Here is a 23,033-nt window from a genome sequence, read left to right on the forward strand (position 1 = left end):
AAACAATCCCAGTTCCCTCAGCCTCTCCTCATAAGTCATGTGTTCCAGTCCCCTAATAATTTTTATTGCCCTCCCCTGGACGTTTTCCAATTTTTCCACATCCTTCTTGTAGTGTAGGGCCCAAAACTGGACACAGTACTCCAGATGAGGCCTCACCAGTGTCGAATAGAGATGAACGATCACGTCCCTCGATCTGCTGGCAATGCCCCTACTTATACATTCCAAAATGCCATTGGTCTTCTTGGCAAGAAGGGCACACTGTTGACTCATATCCAGCTTCTTGTCCACTGTAATCCCCAGGTCCTTTTCTGCAGAACTGCTGCCTAGCCATTCGGTCCCTAGTCTGTAGTGGTGCATTGGCTTCTTCCATCCTAAGTGAAGGACTCTGCACTTGTCCTTGTTGAACCTCATCAGATTTCTTTTGCCCCAATCCTCTAATTTGTCTAGGTCCCTCTGTATCCTATCCCTACCTTTCAGCATATCTACCTCTCCTCCCAGTTTAATGTCATCTGCAAACTTGCTGAGGGTTCAATCCATGCCATCCTCCAGATCATTAATGAAGATATTGAACAAAACCGGCTCCAGGACCGACGCTTGGGGCACTCCACTTGATACCGGCTGCCAACTAGACATGGAGCCATTGATCGCTACCCGTTGAGCCCGACAATCTAGCCAACTTTCTATCCACCTTATAGTCCATTCATCCAGCCCATACTTCTTTAACTTGCTGACAAGAATACTGTGGGAGACCGTGTCAAAAGCTTTTCTAAAGTCAAGGAACAACACGTCCACCACTTTCCGTTCATCCACAGAGCCAGTTATCTCGTCATAGAAGGCAATTAGATTAGTCAGGCATAACTTGCCCTTGGTGAACCCATGCTGACTGTTCCTGATCACTTTCCTCTCCTCTAAGTGCTTCAGAATTGATTCCTTGAGGACCTGCTCCATGATTTTTCCAGGGACTGAGGTGAGGCTGACTGGCCTGTAGTTCCCAGGATCCTCCTTCTTCCCTTTTTAAAGATGGGCACTGCATTAGTCTTTTTTCCAGTCGTCCGGGACCTCCCCCGATTGCCATGAGTTTTCAAAGATAATGGCCAATGGCTCTGCAATCACATCCGCCAATTCCTTTAGCACTCTTGTATGCAGCGCATCCGGCCCCATGGACTTGTGCTCGTCCAGCTTTTCTAAACAGTCCCGAACCACTTCTTTCTCCACAGAGGGCTAGTCACCTCCTCCCCATGCTGTGCTGCCCAGTGCAGTAGTCTGGGAGCTGACCTTGTTCGTGAAGACAGAGGCAAAAAAAACATTGAGTACATTAACTTTTTCCACATCCTCTGTCACTAGGTTGCCTCCCTCATTCAGTAAGGGGCCCACACTTTCCTTGACTTTCTTCTTGTTGCTAACATACCTGAAGAAACCCTTCTTGTTACTCTTAACATCCCTTGCTAGCTGCAACTCCAGGTGTGATTTGGCCTTCCTGATTTCACTCCTGCATGTCTGAGCAATATTTTTATACTTCTTCCCTGGTCATTTGTCCAATCTTCCACTTCTTGTAAGCTTCTTTTTTGTGTTTAAGATCAGCAAGGATTTCACTGTTAAGCCAAGCTGGTCACTTTCCATATTTACTATTCTTTCTACACATCGGGATGGTTTGTCCCTGTAACCTCAATAAGGATTCTTTAAAATACAGCCAGCTTCCCCCTCATGTTATTCTCCCAGGGGATCCTGCCCATCAGTTCCCTGAGGGAGTCAAAGTCTGCTTTTCTGAAGTCCAGGGTCCGTATTCTGCTGCTCTCCTTTCTTCCTTGTGTCAGGATCCTGAACTCAGCCATCTCATGGTAACTGCCTCCCAGGTTCCCATCCACTTTTGCTTCCCCTACTAATTCTTCCCGTTTTGTGAGCAGCAGGTCAAGAAGAGCTCTGCCCCTAGTTGGTTCCTCCAGCACTTGCACCAGGAAATTGTCCCCTACACTTTCCAAAAACTTCCTGGATTGTCTGTGCACCGCTGTATTGCTCTCCCAGCAGATATCAGGGTGATTGAAGTAAGTCTCCCATGAGAACCAGGGCCTGCGATCTAGTAACTTCCGTTAGTTGCTGGAAGAAAGCCTCATCCACCTCATCCTCCTGGTCCGGTGGTCTATAGCAGACTCCCTCCACGACATCACCCTTGTTGCTCACGCTTCTAAACTTAATCCAGAGCCTCTCAGGTTTTTCTGCAGTTTCATACCGGAGCTCTGAGCAGTCATACTGCTCTCTTACATACAATGCAACTCCCCCACCTTTTCTGCCCTGCCTGTCCTTCCTGAACCGTTTATATCCATCCATGACAGTGCTCCAGTCATGTGAGTTATCCCACCAAGTCTCTGTTATTCCAATCACATCATAATTCCTTGACTGTGCCAGGACTTCCAGTTCTCCCTGCTTGTTTCCCAGGCTTTTTGCATTTTTGTATAGGCACTTCAGATAACTTGCTGTTTGTCCTGCTTTCTTAGTATGAGGCAGTTGACTTGATCCCCTCTAAAAAGAAAGGCAGTTGAGTAAATGTTCATTGCATTTTACAGAATGCATGTGTCCAAATTTTAGTTTATAAATTACTTTTAAATGTATGCTGTAGACTCCTATAAAGGGGTTTATAATAAAAATGCAGACATTATTTAATTATGCAGCACAAATGATGCCATTATAATAACTGTGTTTTAGATGGAAAAATCATTATCAAGATATATTAGTACTGGATATAAGAACCAGTACTAGTACAGGCAATATATGTACAGTGCATTTGTTCAGGCTGGTACCTTTAGGTTATTCATCCTTGCCATGTCTCTGTGGTGCTCACATAGTTTATTGCAAATTTTCATTTATTAAGAGATTATCTGACTGCAGTTTGTTTTATTATATCGCAGATGATAATTGAACTCTAAATTAGCTGTAAGACCTCTGTTAGAAATGGGCCGAATAGGACTTCTTCATAGGAAGCCAAATACTAAACAATGGTTTCTAGTCAATCAAGAGTGAAATTCACTCATGTATGGAGTGTGTGTAAGGTCCTCCAACACTGTTAGCCATCTGTGTGTGGATGGTGGTGTGGTCTGGGGTTATTAGGATGTATACCAGTACTGGGGAACTCTAAAAAGCAGGTCTTTGAACCAGCCTTAAATAGGCCAGCCCATTGGGCCTTGGCTAGAAAATGGACAGATGCTGCTGAATCTACACATATGTAGACAGTGTGACCCAAAAACCAGGCAGAGGAACAATGCCCACGCTGCCAGCCCAGATGCTGGACTGGTGGCTGTAAAGTTGCTGTAACAGAGCGTGCCCATGAGTCAGGTGTAAATTAGAGCTGATCAGAAAATAGATTATTTGTTGTGGTGAATTTTGACTTGAAATTTTTGAATTATTGAAAACCAGTGCTTATTTTGAACTGAAATATTTTGGTTTTTGGCAAAAACAAAAACAAAATCATTTTTTGAGTATTTGGTTTTTCAACTACATATTAATATTTTTCAGGGAAAACAGACACTTTCTGTGAAAATGTTTGTTTAATCAAAGCCCAGACTTTCCATGAAAACAGTTTTGATGGAAAATATTTGAACAGCCCTAGCTCAAATCCATTGTGCTGTCTCTGCCATAGAGTTCCCCCTCACCGATGTTGTGTAGTTTGGCTCTGTGGGGGAGGGGGAGGAGGGGGAAAGGGTGATTACAGCCCAAATCAATATGAAGATTGAAGAAGACAAAGCAGTTGTGGAAAAAAATATTTCAGCAAAGTATTGAAGATGTCACTCTGTTGAAAATTCATAGGATGTCTATTGCATTTATTTCATTGCTATCAATGGAGAAGTATATTATAAGACTAAAAATAGATGAAAAATCAGAACCATATTGTTTTGATCCCAAATTCATGTTTAAAGGAAGTAATCATTGGCAAAATCCTCTTCCCAACAGTGCTGTGATATTAGCTTTGGTTAACACAAAAAATGTTTGTGTTAACCATCAAATACATGAAGAAGTAATGTATCAATTAACGTCCCAAGCTGGGCAAATAATTCACAATGAATAATTTACTTGACAAAAATCCTAACTTGTTCTATCACAAATTGTCTGCAAGCAAATCCTAATAATCTTGAGTGTATTTATTCATAACTATTCCCTAAATTTCTGCAATTAATACTTGGCAATTTGTGTGTTATCAAGCAGTTAGCTGTGAGTATTTAACATTTGAGCTGTTTTGATTGGTCAGACAAGTCACATGGTATGAGTCGGTACCATGATGGGATGAACTTAGCTGCTAAAATGAGGACTCTGGTGTTGTGATTGATTGTGCCTATTAATTCAAAAATTGCTTTCTGGAAATATTGTACAGCATTTGTTTTAAAATTCTGTGTTTCTGAGAACATTCCTGCCAGTAAGCTTATTAGCTGGAACTTTCACATAAGGCAAGTACAAATGGAGCTCGAACACAGTCCACAAGAATTCATTTTAAAATTCAAACACGTACTTGTGGACAACGTTTTGCAGTATTTCTCCAGCTTTACTAACATCAAGAGGCCATGTGACCAGAGCTGGTTGAAAAAATTCAGATGAAAAGTTTTTTCATCATGATTAGCCCATTTCTTTAAATAAAAATGTTTAATAGAAATGGTTCAATTTCAACTAATTTCTGATGAAACCAGGCAGAGTTTTGAAACCTGCTTGGTTTCCTTCCAGCTCACTAACTGACTCCTCTGTAGCCTGGACTTCCAGGGTCAATGTTAGCCCTGCAATGCAAACTTCCCTAGAGCTGGGGATCCCAGACTTTCCAGGGTCTGTGGCTCTGGGGCAGCCTGCCATGCTGACTGCCTTGGAGCTAGAACTCCAGAGCTTCCTGACTCCCAGGCCAGCTGGGTAGCCCAACTCCCGGCAGGAGGCTGAAGGAGGACCAGAAGCCTGGATGTCCCAGCTGCGTTGGGAGCCTCAGAACTTGGGAACCAGCACTTTGGGGTGCTTTTTTGGAATGCCACATAATCAGTAAAGATGTTTAACTCCTGAAAAGAGGGCTTTACAATGGGAATGCCTGACACAACTTTGTGTATAGTGGTGCTATAATATATACTTTTGTGACATATGTTTAAGTAAATTTAAAGTACTGTAAGTGGCACCTGAACTAATGTAAATACATGTAAAATGGTTATCATCGTTTTCACTCTGGTGAAAGTCTTGAAAAGAACGTGGAGGAGAGACGCTGGGCAGAGTAAATGTGGCAGAATAATAACACTTTCTGAGAGAGTATCGGGGACAATGTAAACACAGTGGAGAGGAAACAGCATCTTAAAGCTTTAATTGTGTATTTTGGGCAAAAGTAAAGTCAACTGGGCCATTTCCAGTATAAAATTCCTGTATCCAGTACTAAATAGCATTAGAGTCTAAATAAGGATTTGAATACAAATGCCTTCAACTCCAGCAAGATACCGAGACTAAAGGATCTGTTCCATGAAACACAATATCTGCAGCCTATGTGAAGGGGAATCCCAGATCTGCTCTTTTTGAAGCTTAAATCTTGATTCAGGGTGCAAAAATTGCACAAGTCCCTACAGAACTCTGATTCTGGGCCTTGGCGAAGATTCACTGCTCATCCCCACTTGACTATGACTGAGCCGGAGGTGTCGCCATTTGCCACACCTATGTATGGAAAGCTGCCCACAGTGATGTCAATGATGCAAGAGTGATTCAGCTGAGAATGCTGAGGAAAAACACTGAAATGAGGACATGAGAGATGGCTCAGAAGCTGGCTAACACAAGGTGTTCTTAAAGGAAAATGCACAGAGTTTGGGCTTATGTTTTCTCTCACTCTGCCAAAAGGCACTGAATGTTGTGGATTATGTGGGCTTTATCCAGTAGGGAAACTCTTTCTCTGCATAGCACATGACAGCCCAAGAGACAATGACCTATCTTACATGTATTTTTTCTAGTGGTCTGTGCTTCATGCAGTCAAAACTGCTTCTTTAGCAGAACAAACACACACAGGGCTACCACTTTTATGAATCTAGACATCACACACCATATCGTTTTGCCTCACCACTTTTACACATGTATCTGAGTTCATTTGCTTTGCATGCACAAATGTGCACCATTTGTAGTTTAAATGAGTCAGCAGGAGGCCTAGCTCACACATTTGGGAGATGTCTAGACTAGCAAAAATGTGTTTTTTAAAAGATGGTAGCTAGCTTAGTTTAACCAACGTTCTTTAAACACCTGGTGTAGGCAGGACAACCTGTATTTTGACCTGTGTCGGCTGATTGAGATAAAACCTAGGCCTTCAGCTGGCTAATACTCATGAAAATACAATGTGTTCTGCCTATGCTAGGCATTTAAAATGTGTTGGTTAAAACATATTTTAACTTTTCTCTTATTTGAGACTTACTCTAGTGTAACCCATTGGTCAGTGTGTGGTACAGATCCACCTCTGTGCCTGATCTGCAGACCATATGAGTAGAGTCGGCCCTTGCAGGTTTTATAGGGTCCCTGGCTCTGGGTCAGCTTCCCAGACAGACTGCCTTGGAGTTAGGGTCCCCAGGGCTCCCCAGCTCCTTAGCAACTCGCCAGGTGGGCTGTCGTGGTTCCAGGGCTCCCTAGGACCCAGAGGACTCGGGGGCACCAGCTCCCCAGTGAGATGGTGACCAGTTCTCCATCTGGCTGGCTACCAGGGGAGCCAGATGGCTGGTTCCCCATCTGCCTGGGTGCTTGGGCTGCCCTCCTGGAGTGGAGGTGGATACTCAGCTCCTTGGCTGCTGGCCAGGAAGCCAAGCAGCTGTTCTGTGAAAAGTTCTGAGATTACTCTTTTTCATTCCACTACAGAACTAATTTTTTCCCAAAAATCTTGGAAATTTTTGCAAAACGAAAAATCTCATTCCAGCTCAGCTCTACGTATAATTCTGTTATAGCTCCAGCAACCTAAGGTGAGTTGTCTCTTTATCTCAAACTGTAACAGCCCCTGCTTTTAGCTCTGGACTTCCCCAGTTTAATCCCCAGTGTGTCAACCAAGATGGCAGCTGTTACACTGTCACTCACAAGATAGGGGCAATGTCACTCTTGTGTAATCCAGGTTGAGTAGGTAAATGTTCTTTGGCCACAGTTCCTCTTCACTCTTCAGCTTGTTGTGTAACTGGTGGTTTGTGTCTAGGAGATAAGATAGTATATACGGTGTCCTGCTGGGAGGTATATCACGTTGCAGGGAATCATGGCTATAAACAGCCATTGTGCAGGTTATAACTCTAAGTCTGTCTGTAAGAACACACAACTTGTTTTTGGGCAAGAAGGGTCCAACTCCTGTTTTTTCAGTTATATTATTTTGGGGGGGAATAGGGAAAACCAACCACGTCAATTTTGGATCTTTCTGTTGGGGGCTGTCAGGACAAATCACCATCTCCCATAAAGTCTGCAGGAAAGCTGCACATAACTTAATAATGACCTTTGGTATTAGCTTTGCATGCAGCCCTTCCCAACTGATGAGCCTCAGAGAGGAGTGGAGGCCCAGGGGCTGCCAAAGGCAAGCTGAGGGGCTAGCAGTTCGGGTCTGGTGCTGTCAGGGTATGCTGAGGGGTAGTGCAGAGGCATTGGCTGCAGTGACTGCCCTAACAGCCATGCATTTTGCAGGATGATCCTCCTATAAACTTTTCACTCAGTGTGAACAATCCAGTGGGAATTCTGTTAGGGGAATCTCTACTTAGCTATTTCTATGGCCACCATTGACATACTATCTAACACCTCCAAAACATTAATGCATATAGCCTCATGACATCCCTGAGGACCGGGGAAGTAGTATCCCCATTTCACAGAAGGGGAATTGAGCACAGAAAGATTAAATGACCTGACCAAGGTCACACAGGAAGTCTGTGGTACAGCTGAGAGTTGACCTTGGACCTGCTGAGTGCTATTCTAGTGCCTTAACACCAGATCATCCTCCCTCTCCTCACTGGGTTTGCAGACTCCTATATGGTTTCACCAGGGGAAGGGATGAGACAGGCTTTAATCAAATCTGTGCTGGGATCTTGTATGCTACTGCTGCCTGCTTCCTATTTATTTGCACATGCTTTGACCCTCAATCAATCTGAAGTTGCTCTCAGACACCAGTGCTCCAGGATTTTGATTACCCCATCTATCAGTGTCACACTTAAAGGAACAGGAGGTAGACAGACAACTGTTGTATCAGGGCTGCAGACAGAGCTGGGACCCTGAGTTTGTCATTAGAGGGAACAAGGCTCCAGGGGGATGAGAAGTTAGCTGGATACAGATTCTTGGAATAAAATTTTCAAAAGCACCTAAATGACTTGGGCCTTGTCTACACAGGAAAGTTTTACCAGGTACATTGTGTGCCCCAGGCATTAGCTGCCCTCTTCACACCCTGCCTGAAGAAGGTGTCCTGTTGAGGTAGAAGAGTGAGTTTAGACCTCCAAGAACTGCCAAGGGAGCCCACCCAGGATCAGCTGCCAGCAGACCCAACCAGACTTGCTCCTCCAGTTGCTAGAAGGCCAGGAGCAGGAAAGATTAAAAAGGGCTGGCTGCTTCTTCTAGGGACAGTTCTAGGTGAAGCTAAAATTGAGGAGGAAGGATCTCCCCTGTTGGAACCCAAGAGGTTCAGGAGGGCCGGACCTCTTTGACTGAGTCAGCACAAGACTGGTTTTATTTTACTTTGTAGAATTTAAGATCCAGTTGGTCATTCTGAGTTGGACATCAATTGACTGGAAGGGAGCTCACCTCATGAAATGGTCCATTGGTTCAGGTGAACCTGTGACATGTTAATATAGATGTTCTGGTATAACCCCTGTGTGGGCACTCTTATTCTGGTATGAAAGTATTGGTGGCAGGGGCACCATTTAGGGAGGGCAGGGGGAGTTTCATACTGGAGGTCTGCTTGCAGCACATGCCCCAGCCACCCTGGCCCAGTTAGGAGCAATGGAGGCTTTAACCCGCAGGAGGAGGGGGCTGGCTCCTCTAATGAGGAGCTGAAGGGGCATGTCCTAGCTGCAATCTCTCCAATTGGGCACTAGGGGCATGGGGGCTCTCTTCCAGTGGGAAGCGAGGATGGTGATTCAAACTGAGTCTGACAGCTCTGAAGAAGGGAGCTTGCATAGCCTAGCCTGCTGGGGTCTAACAGCAGCATGGCCCATGCTGGCCTGGGGGGAAAAGAGAAGGGGATCGACTCCTGGGAGGGGCAGTGAGTAGGGCCTCTGGGGGTGGGCCAGGCAAGGAAGGGGTCAGTCAGGATGGGAGCGGGGAGCATAGGGTCCCCGGTGGTGGTGGGGGAGCACAAGGTATCCTGTGATGGGGGTGGGAGGGAGAAGCAGAAGGTCCCCATTGGTGGTGGTGGGAAGCAGAGGGGGAGCACAGGGCACCCACTAGTGGTGGGGGGGGAGTAGTGGGGTGGGAAAGGGGTGTCAATCTCCAGGGGTGAGGCCTGAGGGAGCAGGCAGTGAGTGTGGGAGGAGCAGCTGAGGGGGAACAGTCCCTGGGGCAAGGATCCTGAGGGAGTGGGAGCTGAAGAACGGTGGGGGGCAAGGAGCAGCTAAGTGGGTCTTGGGGTCTGTTTGTCCTCAGAGAATCAGGAAGCACTCTCACATCTCTCTGGGAAGAGACTGGGGACAGACCCTTCTCATCCAGAGCCATCTTGTCCACTAGCAGTTGCACCTTCAAGGGAAGGTGAATGTCCATTGCTGTGCTGCAAATTCTGCCAGCAGGTGCTGAGCTCTTGGGGGATGAAGGCTGTGCTGTTGGCCAACAAAGAGATGGACCTGTACGCCTCCAACATCCCACCCACCAAGTAAGTCCCCTTCAGCTACCACCAGAGAGCATCTCAACAGCTGACTAATGTTACAGTAGTGCCTAAAGACCTTAATGAGTAGGAATCCCTCATTGTGCTCAGCACCATACAAACCAATAAGAAGGCCCAGTTCCTGCCCCACAGATCTCAATCTAATCCTTATAATTCCATATGGCAGACAGGCAAGTAGTAGTATTCCCAATTCACAGCAACAGGCACTGAGGCACATCACAATTTTTTTTCTCAACTTTAAAATGTGGAATTTTCTTGGTGTTTGGTTTTAAATATTTTCCTGTGAGAACTGCAACTCAATCACTGCAGTGTTGTGTTTATGAGCCTTCTGGAAAGTAACTAGCCTTTAAACAGAAGTGAAAGTGACTTGAAAGTGTCAGTTTGACTCCTGTTTAAAGTCAGTTTCTAGTCTATTATTATTTGTGGTAGATAACACCCTTAGAGCCCCAGGCAGGTGCAGTATAAACTCATGGGGCCTTGCACTAGTAGGATGTTTCCAAAAGTTAAATGATCTATTCCATGCTTGGTGAACTGCAAGAAGTAAGTAGCCTAAATGATAGAAAGTAATCTAGATTTTTCTTCAGTTGTTTCAGTTGTTGTATTCAAGAGTTAGTAACAAAGTAAGAATATACATTAAAATTTTGAACGGAACCAGTGTCCCTTATGTGACTTTGCCACAAGATGTCAGAACATGTTAGTATTAGAACTGGAAATGTATCTCAGCCCGGATCCCCATTCTGCTACTCCACCCTCAAGACTGCACACTCTCCTAGCTAATGGCTTAGATGAATGGATAATAAGAATGTTCATTGGCATATCTTGTACATCCAGCCTGGCAAAAATAAATGTTGGTTTTTCTTTAAAGTCCAGTTGTGGTCAGAAAAGCGGTTCTGTAAAAATGTTACCACAATGAAATACATCTACTTTCTGTTTCAAGTCAAATCTATTTATTTTATGGATACAAACATGTTTTTATTCTTAATGGTGCAGGAACCAATATCAGTCAAGGAAAGCAAACTGTATTCTGTTTGGCCTCATACATCAACAGAATTATTGAATGCATTGCTGGTGAAGATGAAAGAAGCAGAAAGAACCCAATTTGAATTCAGAGTTAAGCAAGGATAGGAATTAAAAAAAAAATTCTTGTTAACTGATTAAATTTAATCTGGAGTCAGAGAATGAATAACTGTGTTAAGGCTCCAAAACTGATACCTCAAGGCTTGGAATTGGGAATATCTTGCTGTATTATCCCCTGATTGTTCTAAATTTACATATAAATTTAAAATATGGCTTTAATTGGTGTTTGTGTGTATATATATATATTTCTTTCTTTATATAGGAATTAGATACAGTGCTCCTGTCAGCTAATTTCTAAGTTATCTGCAAACAAAAAACACCAAAAAACCAACAACCCCAAAACCAAAAAATAACCAAGCCCCAAAACAAAAATAACCTAGAGTTTTCAGGTGCCTAAGTAATCCCTGGAATCACGGGTAAAGTTGCCTCCCCCCCTTACGAAAGTCTGAAATGGTGCCCCAGTTGGGAGTTGTTTGAGTGTGTCGGGGGGGAGGGGGGGGTTGGTTCAGTTTATCTTATGTGGCTTGGGAATGGTCTTAAACTAAGCTGAAAAAAGTCACTTTTATACTGGCATAAGAGTGTCCAGATCGGGGAGTTATATGAGTTTAACTATACTGGTATATTTATACTGGTATAACTGATAAAACTTTATTGGGTAGACAAACTCTGTCTCTGCAGAAAAAGGAGACTTAAGCTCCTAGAAGCACCCAACTGACTTGAACATTTTACCCTTTGTCTTGTTCAAATTTTTTTTTTTAAGAATTCACTTAATTTTCTGTTCCCCTAAACTCGCACCCTTCCCCAGCCCCAAAGACATAACCTTAAATGTAATCATTAGTTGGAACAACTGAAGCCTTTAATCTGGTGCAGATGCCTAAAAAGGTTGAAAGCCCCTGGTATAGATAGCCTAAAATTGCCTTGAAGAGCTACGCAGTTGCTTGAAGTAAGTAAAACTAAAGAACTGCAAATGATTTCCAAATCTGTATCTGTTATTTCTCCATAAAGAATGTTAAAGCAACCTTAAACAGATAAATAACTTACAAAGTTGAGTGGTTTTTTCCTTTTCCTTCTTTTTTTTTTTAAATATCCAATTGCAGATGGACCAGAACTCCATGGTGCTGAGAGATCAGTCCTGTCCTTTCCTTGGTGCAATTACATGACCACTTTAGGCTCTCAGGCATGTGAGGAAGGAGAAGAAAAACAAGATGTGCAAGGATGTAAGTCAGGCTATAACCATGAACACCTAATCAATGCCATCAAACAGCTGTCAAAGGAGATGCTACCATCTTCCTTGTTGTTGAAAGGCAACCCAAGAGTCCCTGAAGACACAGTGTCTGGGACATGTAGGCGAGAATTCTTCAATCTCTTCCTCAAATTTCAATCCTTTGGATGTTTGCCTACAGAGAGGGCAACACCAATAAATTGCATTAAATATAAATTAATACAGTAGAAATTTTTCCATAGATATTCTAGATACATCACTGTTATTGCCCATCTCAGAAGGCTCATTGGGTGATGACTTACCATCTCCTCTTTTATTGTCCAGTTCATGAGTTAATCCTTCTGGCTGCCGTTTGAAGCTGTGGGCAATTAATAATTCATCACTGTATGCTGAAAGCATATTGTGTTGTGTGAAAGAGATGTAATATCAAAATATATAAAATAATTTCTGGAGTCATTGATTTGACCTGCTCTCTCTTTCTCTTAGTCTTTTGGTAACGTAAGGAGTGGAATTTGAGCATTATTACACTAGGGTTTTATTAATAGGTTAGTGACTGTAGAAATAAAAACAACAAAATCTATGTGTATAATTTGAAGGCAAACTCTCCCCTCCATTAATCCAGCCTTAAAGACCTGCTGTAAACAAATGCATTTCAAGGGAAAGTTGCTGAAAAAACAAAATCCATTTTTGAAAAAGTAAACAAGATACAAATGTCTGTCTAAAAACTCTAAACTTTGAGTTGTTAGGGGAAAAGAACAATTTTATTAATTAGGTGATCAATTATTGCCATATTAGGATACCACTTCTTGGGCTGGTCCAGTGCAGCTTGTGTTTGTTTGGGATACTTTTATTATCCTCTTTGGCCATCAATAATGAAATTGTTCCGGTAAGTTATTTAATGTAATTGCTATAATTCTCTAATCTGAACGTTTACATCAACGTTTTGGGCTGATTACAAATACATTCACCATATTTTATCTATGTTGATTTTTCAACATCTGTACCGATTGTGTTCTGAAATAAACAGCCATGCTTGAGCTGTGAGAGTTTGCTCATATTTCAAACTTTGTTTCCAATCGTTCAGTGGTTCTCAACCTATTTATCATTGTGGGCCGCATCCACTACTACCTGTATGGCCCTGAGGATGTCACATAGGCTGCAGCTGTGTGCTGATTGGGCTGCAGGTTGAGAACCACTGATCTAGGCCTAAGAGTATTGCAAAGGGATGGAGTATCAAATGCACTTTTCCCTTTATGGCTATAAATCAGACCCTTAATTCTACAGTGTAAACTCTCTCTAGTTTGCTATGTAATACCACCACTTTCACATACATCTTCCAACCATGTAATAAACATGTTTATCACAGTATGGGATATGCACCAATTGCTATCACTCATTAATGAGTGCACAATTGACTTGCACAACCTTGAACCACACTGTGTGCGTGAAGTATGAATGAGAAGTAAACAGTTTGTTTCTCTCTCTGTTCTTTTGCACAGAGCAACCTGTTAATATATGTGTTATAAATAAAATGTTCCTGTGACAGAGACTTTAAAGAGCCATTTTAGGGTGCATGCAACCTCTTTGCTTAGGTGACATATAGGACTCCAGACTTGAAAACTGTCCATTGCCTCAACTGGAATCTGCTGTTCCCATCAACATTCCCTCCTGCCTCCTTCTCCCAGCCCACCTTTGCTCTCTGAATTAGACAGCTGAATTTGAAACAGATTTACTTAAAAATGCATACAAAAGGGCATGGGGTGTATTAAACTTGAGAAGGATGACAGTGCCAGTCTGACTCATGGTTTGCCAGTCATAAAATAATATCACTGGTAACTCATGTAGCTACTTGTTTGCTCAGCAATGAACCAATGTGTTATGTACCCTGTATGTGCATTGCACTCAAACAGCTGGAAAGCCCAATTAGCATAAAATTGTGTGTGTTCTTACATATAACATCACATTGGTATTCTTGCTGTTGAGATCATATTTGCTTGCTGTAAGGAGCCATCTAGTGAGGGTTTACTGTACATAAAAGTGAAGAAACTGTTTTTAGCATTTTCATCTATGCCTGGAACTCTCTAAGTAAAAGTGACCAAACATTTTATTTTTGTGTCCTAATTCTGTAGTCCTAACTATTGCAAACAATAACATTACCATGTAGGAGTGGTGTGTTGTACTTAGTAATCATGTGGTGACCTTTCCTCTTTTTAAGAAATACCAGATCATAAAATATATACTTGATCTGATTCAGACTTGGCATTACTCCACTGACTTCACTGGAATTGCAACAGGTTTGAATTTGGCCTACTGCCTTTAATTTCCTTGCCTGAGCATTTTAGTAAACACGTGTGGAGCTCCAGATACACCGTGTGCCTGCCCACTTGAATTTCCCTGCCAGACCTTGAAATTATTATTTGCATGACAGCAACACCTAGAGACCCCCACTGTACTACATGCTGTACAAACACATAGTCAAAGACAGTCTCAAATTGCTTATAATCTAACTAAAGAAGACAGACAATGTGGGGGAGAAGGAGGCAAAAGGCTGAATTATCATCTTATTTCACTGATGGGGAGCTGAAGCACAGAGAGATTCAGTGATGTGCCCTAGAAGATCACACAAGGAGTGTATGGCATAGCTGGAAATTTACCTCAATCTCCTGAGTCGTGATTCAAGGCCTTAGCCAGTTAAGACCATCCTTTCTCTCTTACATAAACACAGGCAACATACTAGTCAGTCATTTGAACAGCGATCATTCTTGTTTAATTTTTTTCTTTAAAAACTCCCAATGAAATTAAACAGAACAAAAACGCTACAATACAGCTGAGAATGTCAATACAGCAAAAACAGGAAACTCTAAGTTAATGCACCCACATCAACAATGACACAGCTATGTTGCAAATCTATATTGTTAACAATTTAACCTACAGTGTACTGCAAAATGCTACTGTAGACATGCTATTAAATACTAAACTGTTAAGTCTGTCATGAGAATGGAAGTGCCTTGCCTGCTCACTGGGGGGGGGGGGGGGGAATTGAGACTCTTTGCTGTGCCCCTGGAGGCCCAATACAGAATGCACATCCCTGAGATGGGGGAAATACAGATGGTTTGAAGTCACCTTTGTGCAGGAGCAGAGCTGATCTGTGTCTGCTGATTCGTGTGTGTGTGCGAGGGGTGCAGAGTGAGGGCAGCAGTCTTCAGCAGTGTTACTGAGCATGCTCACTACAAGTCAAGCAGGAAATCGGGGGGGGGGGATGGGCATGTGACCCTGTTTCTTCTCCCCACTCCACGTGTTGTCTCTGCTCAGTAATCTGGACTGTTCTGGGGTCTAAAACAGCATCCTGTGTAAATCAGAGCTGTTTTCCCATGCCCTGCTTTACCCTAGCAGCCTTAGGGCTGCTCATGGGACGCTCCACAATCTGAAGCATTCTAGAATCTCCCTAGAGGGGTTCACTAGGGACAATCCTCCTTTGCCATTTGAACACCTCTTGTGGTGGGAGTTTGCAAGGGGGTAGCACAGAGCCACTTACAGCAGCCTTATGTTGTGTCTGCACTGGGGGGGATTCTCCCCTGGCTTCTTGCAGCATAATGCCAGCTCCTGTACTCTACCAGAGTGGGACAGAGCGGCTGGGCAGAGGAAAGTATCTGACCCTAAAAAGATTATAATGCCTCAGACAGGGACATTGTTATGTTTTTCCATGCACAAAGAATAACCAGTCTAAAGCTGGGACTATTTTAGATAGAATCAAAAAAGTCTCTATGGAGAGCACAGTGTGTCTCTCCTCTGTACTGACTATAATTCTGAGAACAAAATGGCTGCTGCAGAGTTTTTAGACATTTAAAGGTGCAGTACACAGTAGACAAAGCCACTCACTTTTCATAGCTACATTGTACACTGGTATAGTTAAAGTGGTGCAACTTTTGTGTGTAGACAAACCATTAGCCTACAAAATTCACCCATTGTTCCATAAAGAGGACATCACCCTGAGTTATTTTCTACCTGTCAGTAATTTTACACATTATTCCTGGCTATTTTAGAAAGTGCAAACAAAGAGCAGTCATTAAAAAAAATCCATATTTTAATAGGGTAAACAATACTTGATTGAATACCTAATTAATTTAAGAGGGAGAATTTAGTGGCTGTAACTAAAAGTTTAAAAAACAGACAAACAGAACCACGCAAAATGTATTTGTTATGATAATTTCATCACAGATTTTAAAAGTTTAGTTTTATATTTGCAATTTGTGAGCTGAGAGAATCAGCTGAATTCAGTCAAATTGGTTTGTTCTTTGTCTATCTGTGGTCACCATAGCTACCATTTCAATCTGTTAACATATGTGGTATTATTTTGTTCCCTTCTCTTAAACTCTTTATTCACAGATGCTGTCAAGATTTCCCTTTGTACATATCTGATCTGTTTGTGCCAGATTTGGCTCTGTGCCTTTTCAAATGAGAGTCTTAGAGATGGCTACTAAATGATTAGATACTCAAATAGTACAGCAATGGGGACTAGGTGTAAGCACCTAGGTAGAGATTCTACGTCTATGATTCCAGTAGTGAGCAGTGGGCCCTGGGGAGAAATACATTGGGAAGACAACATAGGAGGTCTCTCTTTTGCTTATATGATCTATAGATGTAGGCCTTTTTAGGTGTGTTGGGCCAGACTTCAGCTGGTGTAAATCAGCATAGATCCATTACATTCAATGGAGCATCACCAATTTGCACCAGCTGAGGCTCTGCTCCTGTAATGGGGTTCATTATAAAATTGTTTTGTCAGGAGCCTAGCGCTCAAGGGATGTACAGTTAATACATCTGAATAAATAAACAAATTACATTTGATATCTTCTATTTTCTTTTTCTACTTTCAGCTCCATAGAGCAGGTTCACACTGCCACTGAATAGTGGAGTGTATCTGCTCTGTACAGTGTAAACGATCAGCAGTATTTAGCTGATATAAAATTATTCAGATTTCAAATCTGAACTGGCATAGCATGAAAAATAAGCTTTTTTGTGAATGGGAAGACAATTAAGGCAACTTGTTTTTCTCTTCTGGCAGTGTAAGAAGCAGGTAACAATCCTGAGACTAATACATGTACTGTACAATTTGTAATGTGGAAGCCACAGGGAAATCAATCAACCTGAATATATACTGAGAGTTCATTTTCAGAGTGAAGCTCTGGCTAGAATTTTTTTCCCTTTCATGTAAGGCTTTTTAAAAACCCTTTGGTTAAAAGCATATTGGGCCTGATTTTCAAAGGGACTGCTGAGTGCCCACACCTCCTGTTGACTTTAACAGGTGTTGTAGCTGTTCAGAACTTCTGACAATCAGGCCCCTAACTCTAATTCATGCAGAGAGTAGCTGGAGAAGCTGTCTCTGAAGCAGTATTGTAATGAGGGGTTAATTCAATTCTGTCTGTCTCTCCTTCCTGCCTTTCAGTATAGATGAAAGAGTGATGGGGAGTAACATTATCTGCACCAAAAGGGAAATTTTGATTTCCCAATCCTACCTTCCCCTGAGCAGGGATGATATCATATCACAACTCACAGTAAGTCACAGCTGCTTTTCCAGTATAAAGCCTATTTTGGAGGATTCCTAGCTCAGCTATAAAAATTCACTGAGCATGTGTGAATAGAAACCAAATTGACAATACAGACCATAACAGCTCTGAAAGGGCCATTAGTGCCTGTCATGTGAAAACTCTATTTTTTAAAGAACAAGTATTATTCACATTTACACAAGAGACAGTAACTGCTCCTTTTAAATCACTACTGCCTATCAGAGAAACAGACCTGAAGAAGAGCTCTGTGTGACTCTCATGCTTGCCTCTCTCACCAACAGAAGTTGGTCCAATAAAAGATATTACCTCACCCACCTGGCCTCTGTATCAGAGAAACAATCAGAACCAATACCACGATACATAGAAGCACCGGGGGCAGATTCTTGTTCTTGAATAAACTGATGTCAAACCAGAGTATTTCCATTGTTCCAGTGGAGTTATGCCAGTTTTATGCCAGTCTCTTCAGATTTACACTGACGTTATTCTGATATGTGATAGTGATAAGCATGGTATAAATGTTTAGCTAGATACATAAGCCCCTTCGTTTTCAGTTTCAGCCCATTCCCAGGTGTTTCAAAAAGTAGTATTGGTTTTTTTTCCAATTTTCACCCTACCTTTGTATCATTCAAATATATTAAAAATAACTTGTTTTATTAGGAAAATGCAATATATTGCATGAGATATATGTATTACGATAATACATTAGCCTGTGTGTATATGCAAACCTGCCTGTTGAAGTAAGGCTACGTATTAGTCAAGTAAATAAAATAAACGCAGTAAATAAACAGGCATGCACACAAGCTCTGAAGTGCATGCGCATCTGCACGTACTGATGAATCTCACACCCACCACGTATACATTTCAAGCAGTTAGTAGATAACAGTTTAAAGATCTGACACACTAAAATGAGAAGAAAACAAAAATCTGTATCAGAATATGTTTCAGAACCCAACGAAGTATTCAGAAGTTTTAAAAAAACAAAACCAGGACAAAAGGATTAAGCGTATGCGCTGCAAATTATTAAATCTAAATATTTACAGGCTATTAGTTCTAAGTCTACAACAAGTAAACTGTTTATTCAAATTAAAAGTTTTATCTGGAGATTAGAGATATATGGTTTTCTTAAACTCAGAAGTGGCATTGTGTTTTGAGTTCTGTTTTAGTTCTGCAGCAAACCACATTGAATTCTGTTCATGAAAGCATTACTCTATTGAATACTTTTCCCCCCTGTGCTTCTGTCCACCAAAATAAACCCCGATATTTACCCAGAAAAATTATTAATAGTTTTTTGCACTGATTTTTACATGGTTTTGTTGTTGTAGTAATAAACACCGATACATTCCTGGCAAAAATTAAATAAAATAAAAATTGAAAATGAAGGGCCTGGTAGAAACATCAGAAACTGGTCCAACCCTCCTTGTTTCCTGAGATGAAGCTCCACAACAGGTTGTTGTGAGAGTATCACATTTTATCAGAAAGAACCCAGTATGCAAGAAACAACATTTTACCCGCATGCTTGCTGCTTTTGTGGAGCATGAGAGAAATATCTAGTGTTTTCAGTCTTAAATGTAAAAAAATGTAAGAAAAAGAAAATGTAAGGAGTGTGTGGCCATTTGTTTTATTGTGATTTTAAAAGATACTGTCATCACATTTTCTTAATTTTTAAATTGTTCCTTAAATGCTGATAATCCCTCAGACATTTGACACTAAATCAAAGTTTTACTGGTTTATCTTCTCTCGGCTTGCATGCGTTTGAGGTTTTCTTTAGAAAATAGCACTGATGCTTTTGCTTCAACACCTCTCTCCTGCAGGCAAGACTTTGGAAACAGATTTACAATAAGGGGAGGGAGGAGAATCACATTTTGACCCTACAGTCTTGACAGCATGCCTTAGAGTCAACAATCTGGTCATAGAAACACTGGGCCTGATTCAGTGGAGTCACTCCCAATATAAATCAGAACAGCCCATTGTTCTGGGGCCTATTTTTCATGTAGATTCCATTCACTCTTACAATATCTTCCTTGCTCCTTCTACATTTTTGGTGTTTTGTAGCAATTTCAAGTGACTGTCTAATGCTTACAAAGGGCCAGATTGCCACCTCCTACAGAAAAATCCGTGGGAGGAGAGAAACTCAATATAGTTTCCCTTACTTTCCTTTCCCTCTGGTGGGAGTGGATGGGGAAGCAAAAGGGGTTGTGGTTATAGGAAGCCCCCCATCCTTCCAACTACACAAATCAGAAGGCCTTTAGTATGGATTTAGGAGCTATCCTCCAGGTACAGCTGCTGCTCAGCAGGACCCCCCTTCCTGGTTCCTATTTGAGCTACCCTGCTGTTGGCTACTCAGTAAGCAGCTGCAAAGGAGGCCCAGAGGGAGGTAATGGAACTCCCAGCTGTTTTACTTCCTGGAAATCTGTACAGAGCTCTCGTCTGTGCCCTAGAAATCTATGGAGCCCCTTACTTGTGGTGATCCAGTGGTAAGACAGTTGCACAAGAGTGGAATCTGAGTGGTTGCAGAGATGGAACTCCTCTCCCTCTGTGCTAACTTGCTACTCCTCACATGTGGATCTTTGCAACAAGATCCTGGCCACTGAAACCACTGGAACTGCTCAACTATGAGAGGATAGTACATAGGAGTTTTTACAGTGAGTCAGATTAATGTGCCATCTTGTCCACTATCCTTGCCACCAAAAATGGTCAGTATCAGATGCTTCAGAAGAGATGCAAGAAACCCTGCAGTAAGTAGGCAGTTCTAGGATATCAGCTCCCTGAGGAAAATTTTCTCCCAAGTCTCAGTAACTCAAGATTGGTTTAAACTCTGATGTATGAGGGATTATATCCCTTCCAAATCTCTTTTTTAAATTAACATTTACTCTGATAGTTCTGGATGTTCTTATAATTCTGTCATAAATATAAAGGGAAGGGTAAACCCCTTTGAAATCCCTCCTGGCCAGGGGAAAGCTCCTCTCACCTGTAAAGGGTTAAGAAGCTAAAGGTAACCTCGCTGGCACCTGACCAAAATGACCAATGAGGAGACAAGATACTTTCAAAAGCTGGGAGGAGGGAGAGAAACAAAGGTTTTCTGTGTCTGTCTGTAGTCGTCTTGGCCGGGGACAGAACAGGAATGGAGTCTTAGAACTTTTAGTAAGTAATCTAGCTAGGTATGTGTTAGATTATGATTTCTTTAAATGGCTGAGAAAAGAATTGTGCTGAATAGAATAACTATTTCTGTCTGTGTATCTTTTTTGTAACTTAAGGTTTTGCCTAGAGGGGTTCTCTATGTTTTTGAATCTAATTACCCTGTAAGATATATATACCATCTTGATTTTACAGGGGGGATTTCTTTATTTCTATTTACTTCTATTTTTTATTAAAAGTCTTTGTAAAACACTGAATGCTTTTTCATTGTTCTCAGATCCAAGGGTTTGGGTCTGTGGTCACCTATGCAAATTGGTGAGGCTTTTTATCCAACATTTCCCAGGAAAGGGGGAGTGCAAGTGTTGGGAGGATTGTTCATTGTTCTTAAGATCCAAGGGTCTGGGTCTGTAGTCACCTAGGCAAATTGGTGAGGCTTTTTACCAAACCTTGTCCAGGAAGTGGGGTGCAAGGTTTTGGGAAGTATTTTGGGGGGAAGGACGCGTCCAAACAGCTCTTCCCCAGTAACCAGTATTAGTTTGGTGGTGGTAGCGGCCATTCCAAGGATAACGGGGGTAATATTTGTTACCTTGGGGAAGTTTTGACCTAAGCTGGTAAAGATAAGCTTAGGAGGTTTTTCATGCAGGTCCCCACATCTGTACCCTAGAGTTCAGAGTGGGGGAGGAACCTTGACAAATTCACACAAATGTCTAATTGCCTTTTGAATCCCATTAAACTCTTGGCCTCACTTATGTCTTGTTGCAAAGAGTTCCACAGGCAAAGCATGTTCTGTATGGAAAAGCATTTCCTTTGATCAGCTTTGAATTTGCCACCTTTCAATTTCATTGGTCAGGCCTATGTGATGTACAGTATATGCTCCGTTGCACTAGACGGTGTGGTATGAAGATAAAGACATTGGCTAAAATCCCAGTCTTCAAACTCCCATTGCCTTCAATAGGGCCAGAGTTACACTCAGGATCTCTGTATGTTGTTATGTACTATTGAAGGTAGGGTGAAAATGTGAATTGTAATAAAAAAGTTTATGAAAAGATAGTGATGATCCTCAAGGTCACCTGTTACAGTAGCCTGCACTAAATGGGCTACTTAAAAGAAACCCATTTGCATTTTGCTTAGCCCACCAAGGCTGGTCTATGCTGTGAGATATATTTGAAAACATGAGTTTTTCATTTGAAATGTAATGCTTCTGAAAGGTGCCAGATTGAAGCCTGAAGCCCTCTGTTTATCTATAGATCAGATTAAAACAAAGATGGCAGCCATGCAAGATTCCTCACGGTGACTAGCTAATGTGCCTCAATCCCGACCTGGCATGAGCACCTCCGGAGGGGAGAAGATACCACTCTGTGTGTACATTTAGTGCTTCGTTTCTCTGCTGAGGCATCCAGCCAGGGCACCAGTGTATGTGATGATATGTGGAACTTCTACCTCGCCTAACTCTGGTCCTTGTTTCACTCCCAGCATTTCCCCTCTTTTCCTATCCCCAAAGCATCTCCTTTGGGCCCTCCTTTTTTAAACTCTCCCATTGTACTGTCAACCACCTCATTTTCTTCACTATTGCCCATCTGCAGGGATCAGGCGGGGTAGGCGGTACTCTTTCAACCTCTGCCCCCAGAATAAACTCCACCCATGTGATTGGCCAAAATAAGATGCCATACACAATAGGTTGTGAAGATGTTCAAATCATTGTATAATTGTGTTGCTGCTTCGCTCCAATGGGTTCCTTGAATCTGGCTCTCTCTTGGTAAGGCTTGAATAGGCCTTGGGCACTGCTACACTCCTTGGGCTTGGCTCCGTCTTGATTGGGGAATAAAATAAGTGGTGGCTGTGACGCTGGTAGACTAGGTGCCAGCTCTTGCCAAGGCTTTAGGACTCAGTCAAGCACTGACAAATTTATTGCTGGAAACCAAACTGTTTCACCTGTGCGTTAAGATGGGTATTGAACTTATAAAAATGTGTTTAGACTTTATTAAATGCTTGTAAATTGCTGCATAAATTAATCTCACCTATGATATCATTGTCACATGCTGTAAGGTAATTGTGGTGGGGCAGCTACCCCACCCCCATGAAAGAGTGGACCGGGGCAAGCCAGTGCAGCTGTGCAGTCTGGCAGCCATAGGGAAGGGCCTGCGGGGAGCCAATCAGGGCTGAGCTTTAGGCGGCCAATCAGGGCCAGGCTCAGCCCTATATAAAGGCTGTCCAGGAAGGGAGTGGTCAG

Source organism: Lepidochelys olivacea, assembly GCF_965140295.1.
Source record: "Lepidochelys olivacea isolate rLepOli2 genome assembly, chromosome: 6".
NCBI lineage: Eukaryota > Metazoa > Chordata > Testudines > Cheloniidae > Lepidochelys > Lepidochelys olivacea.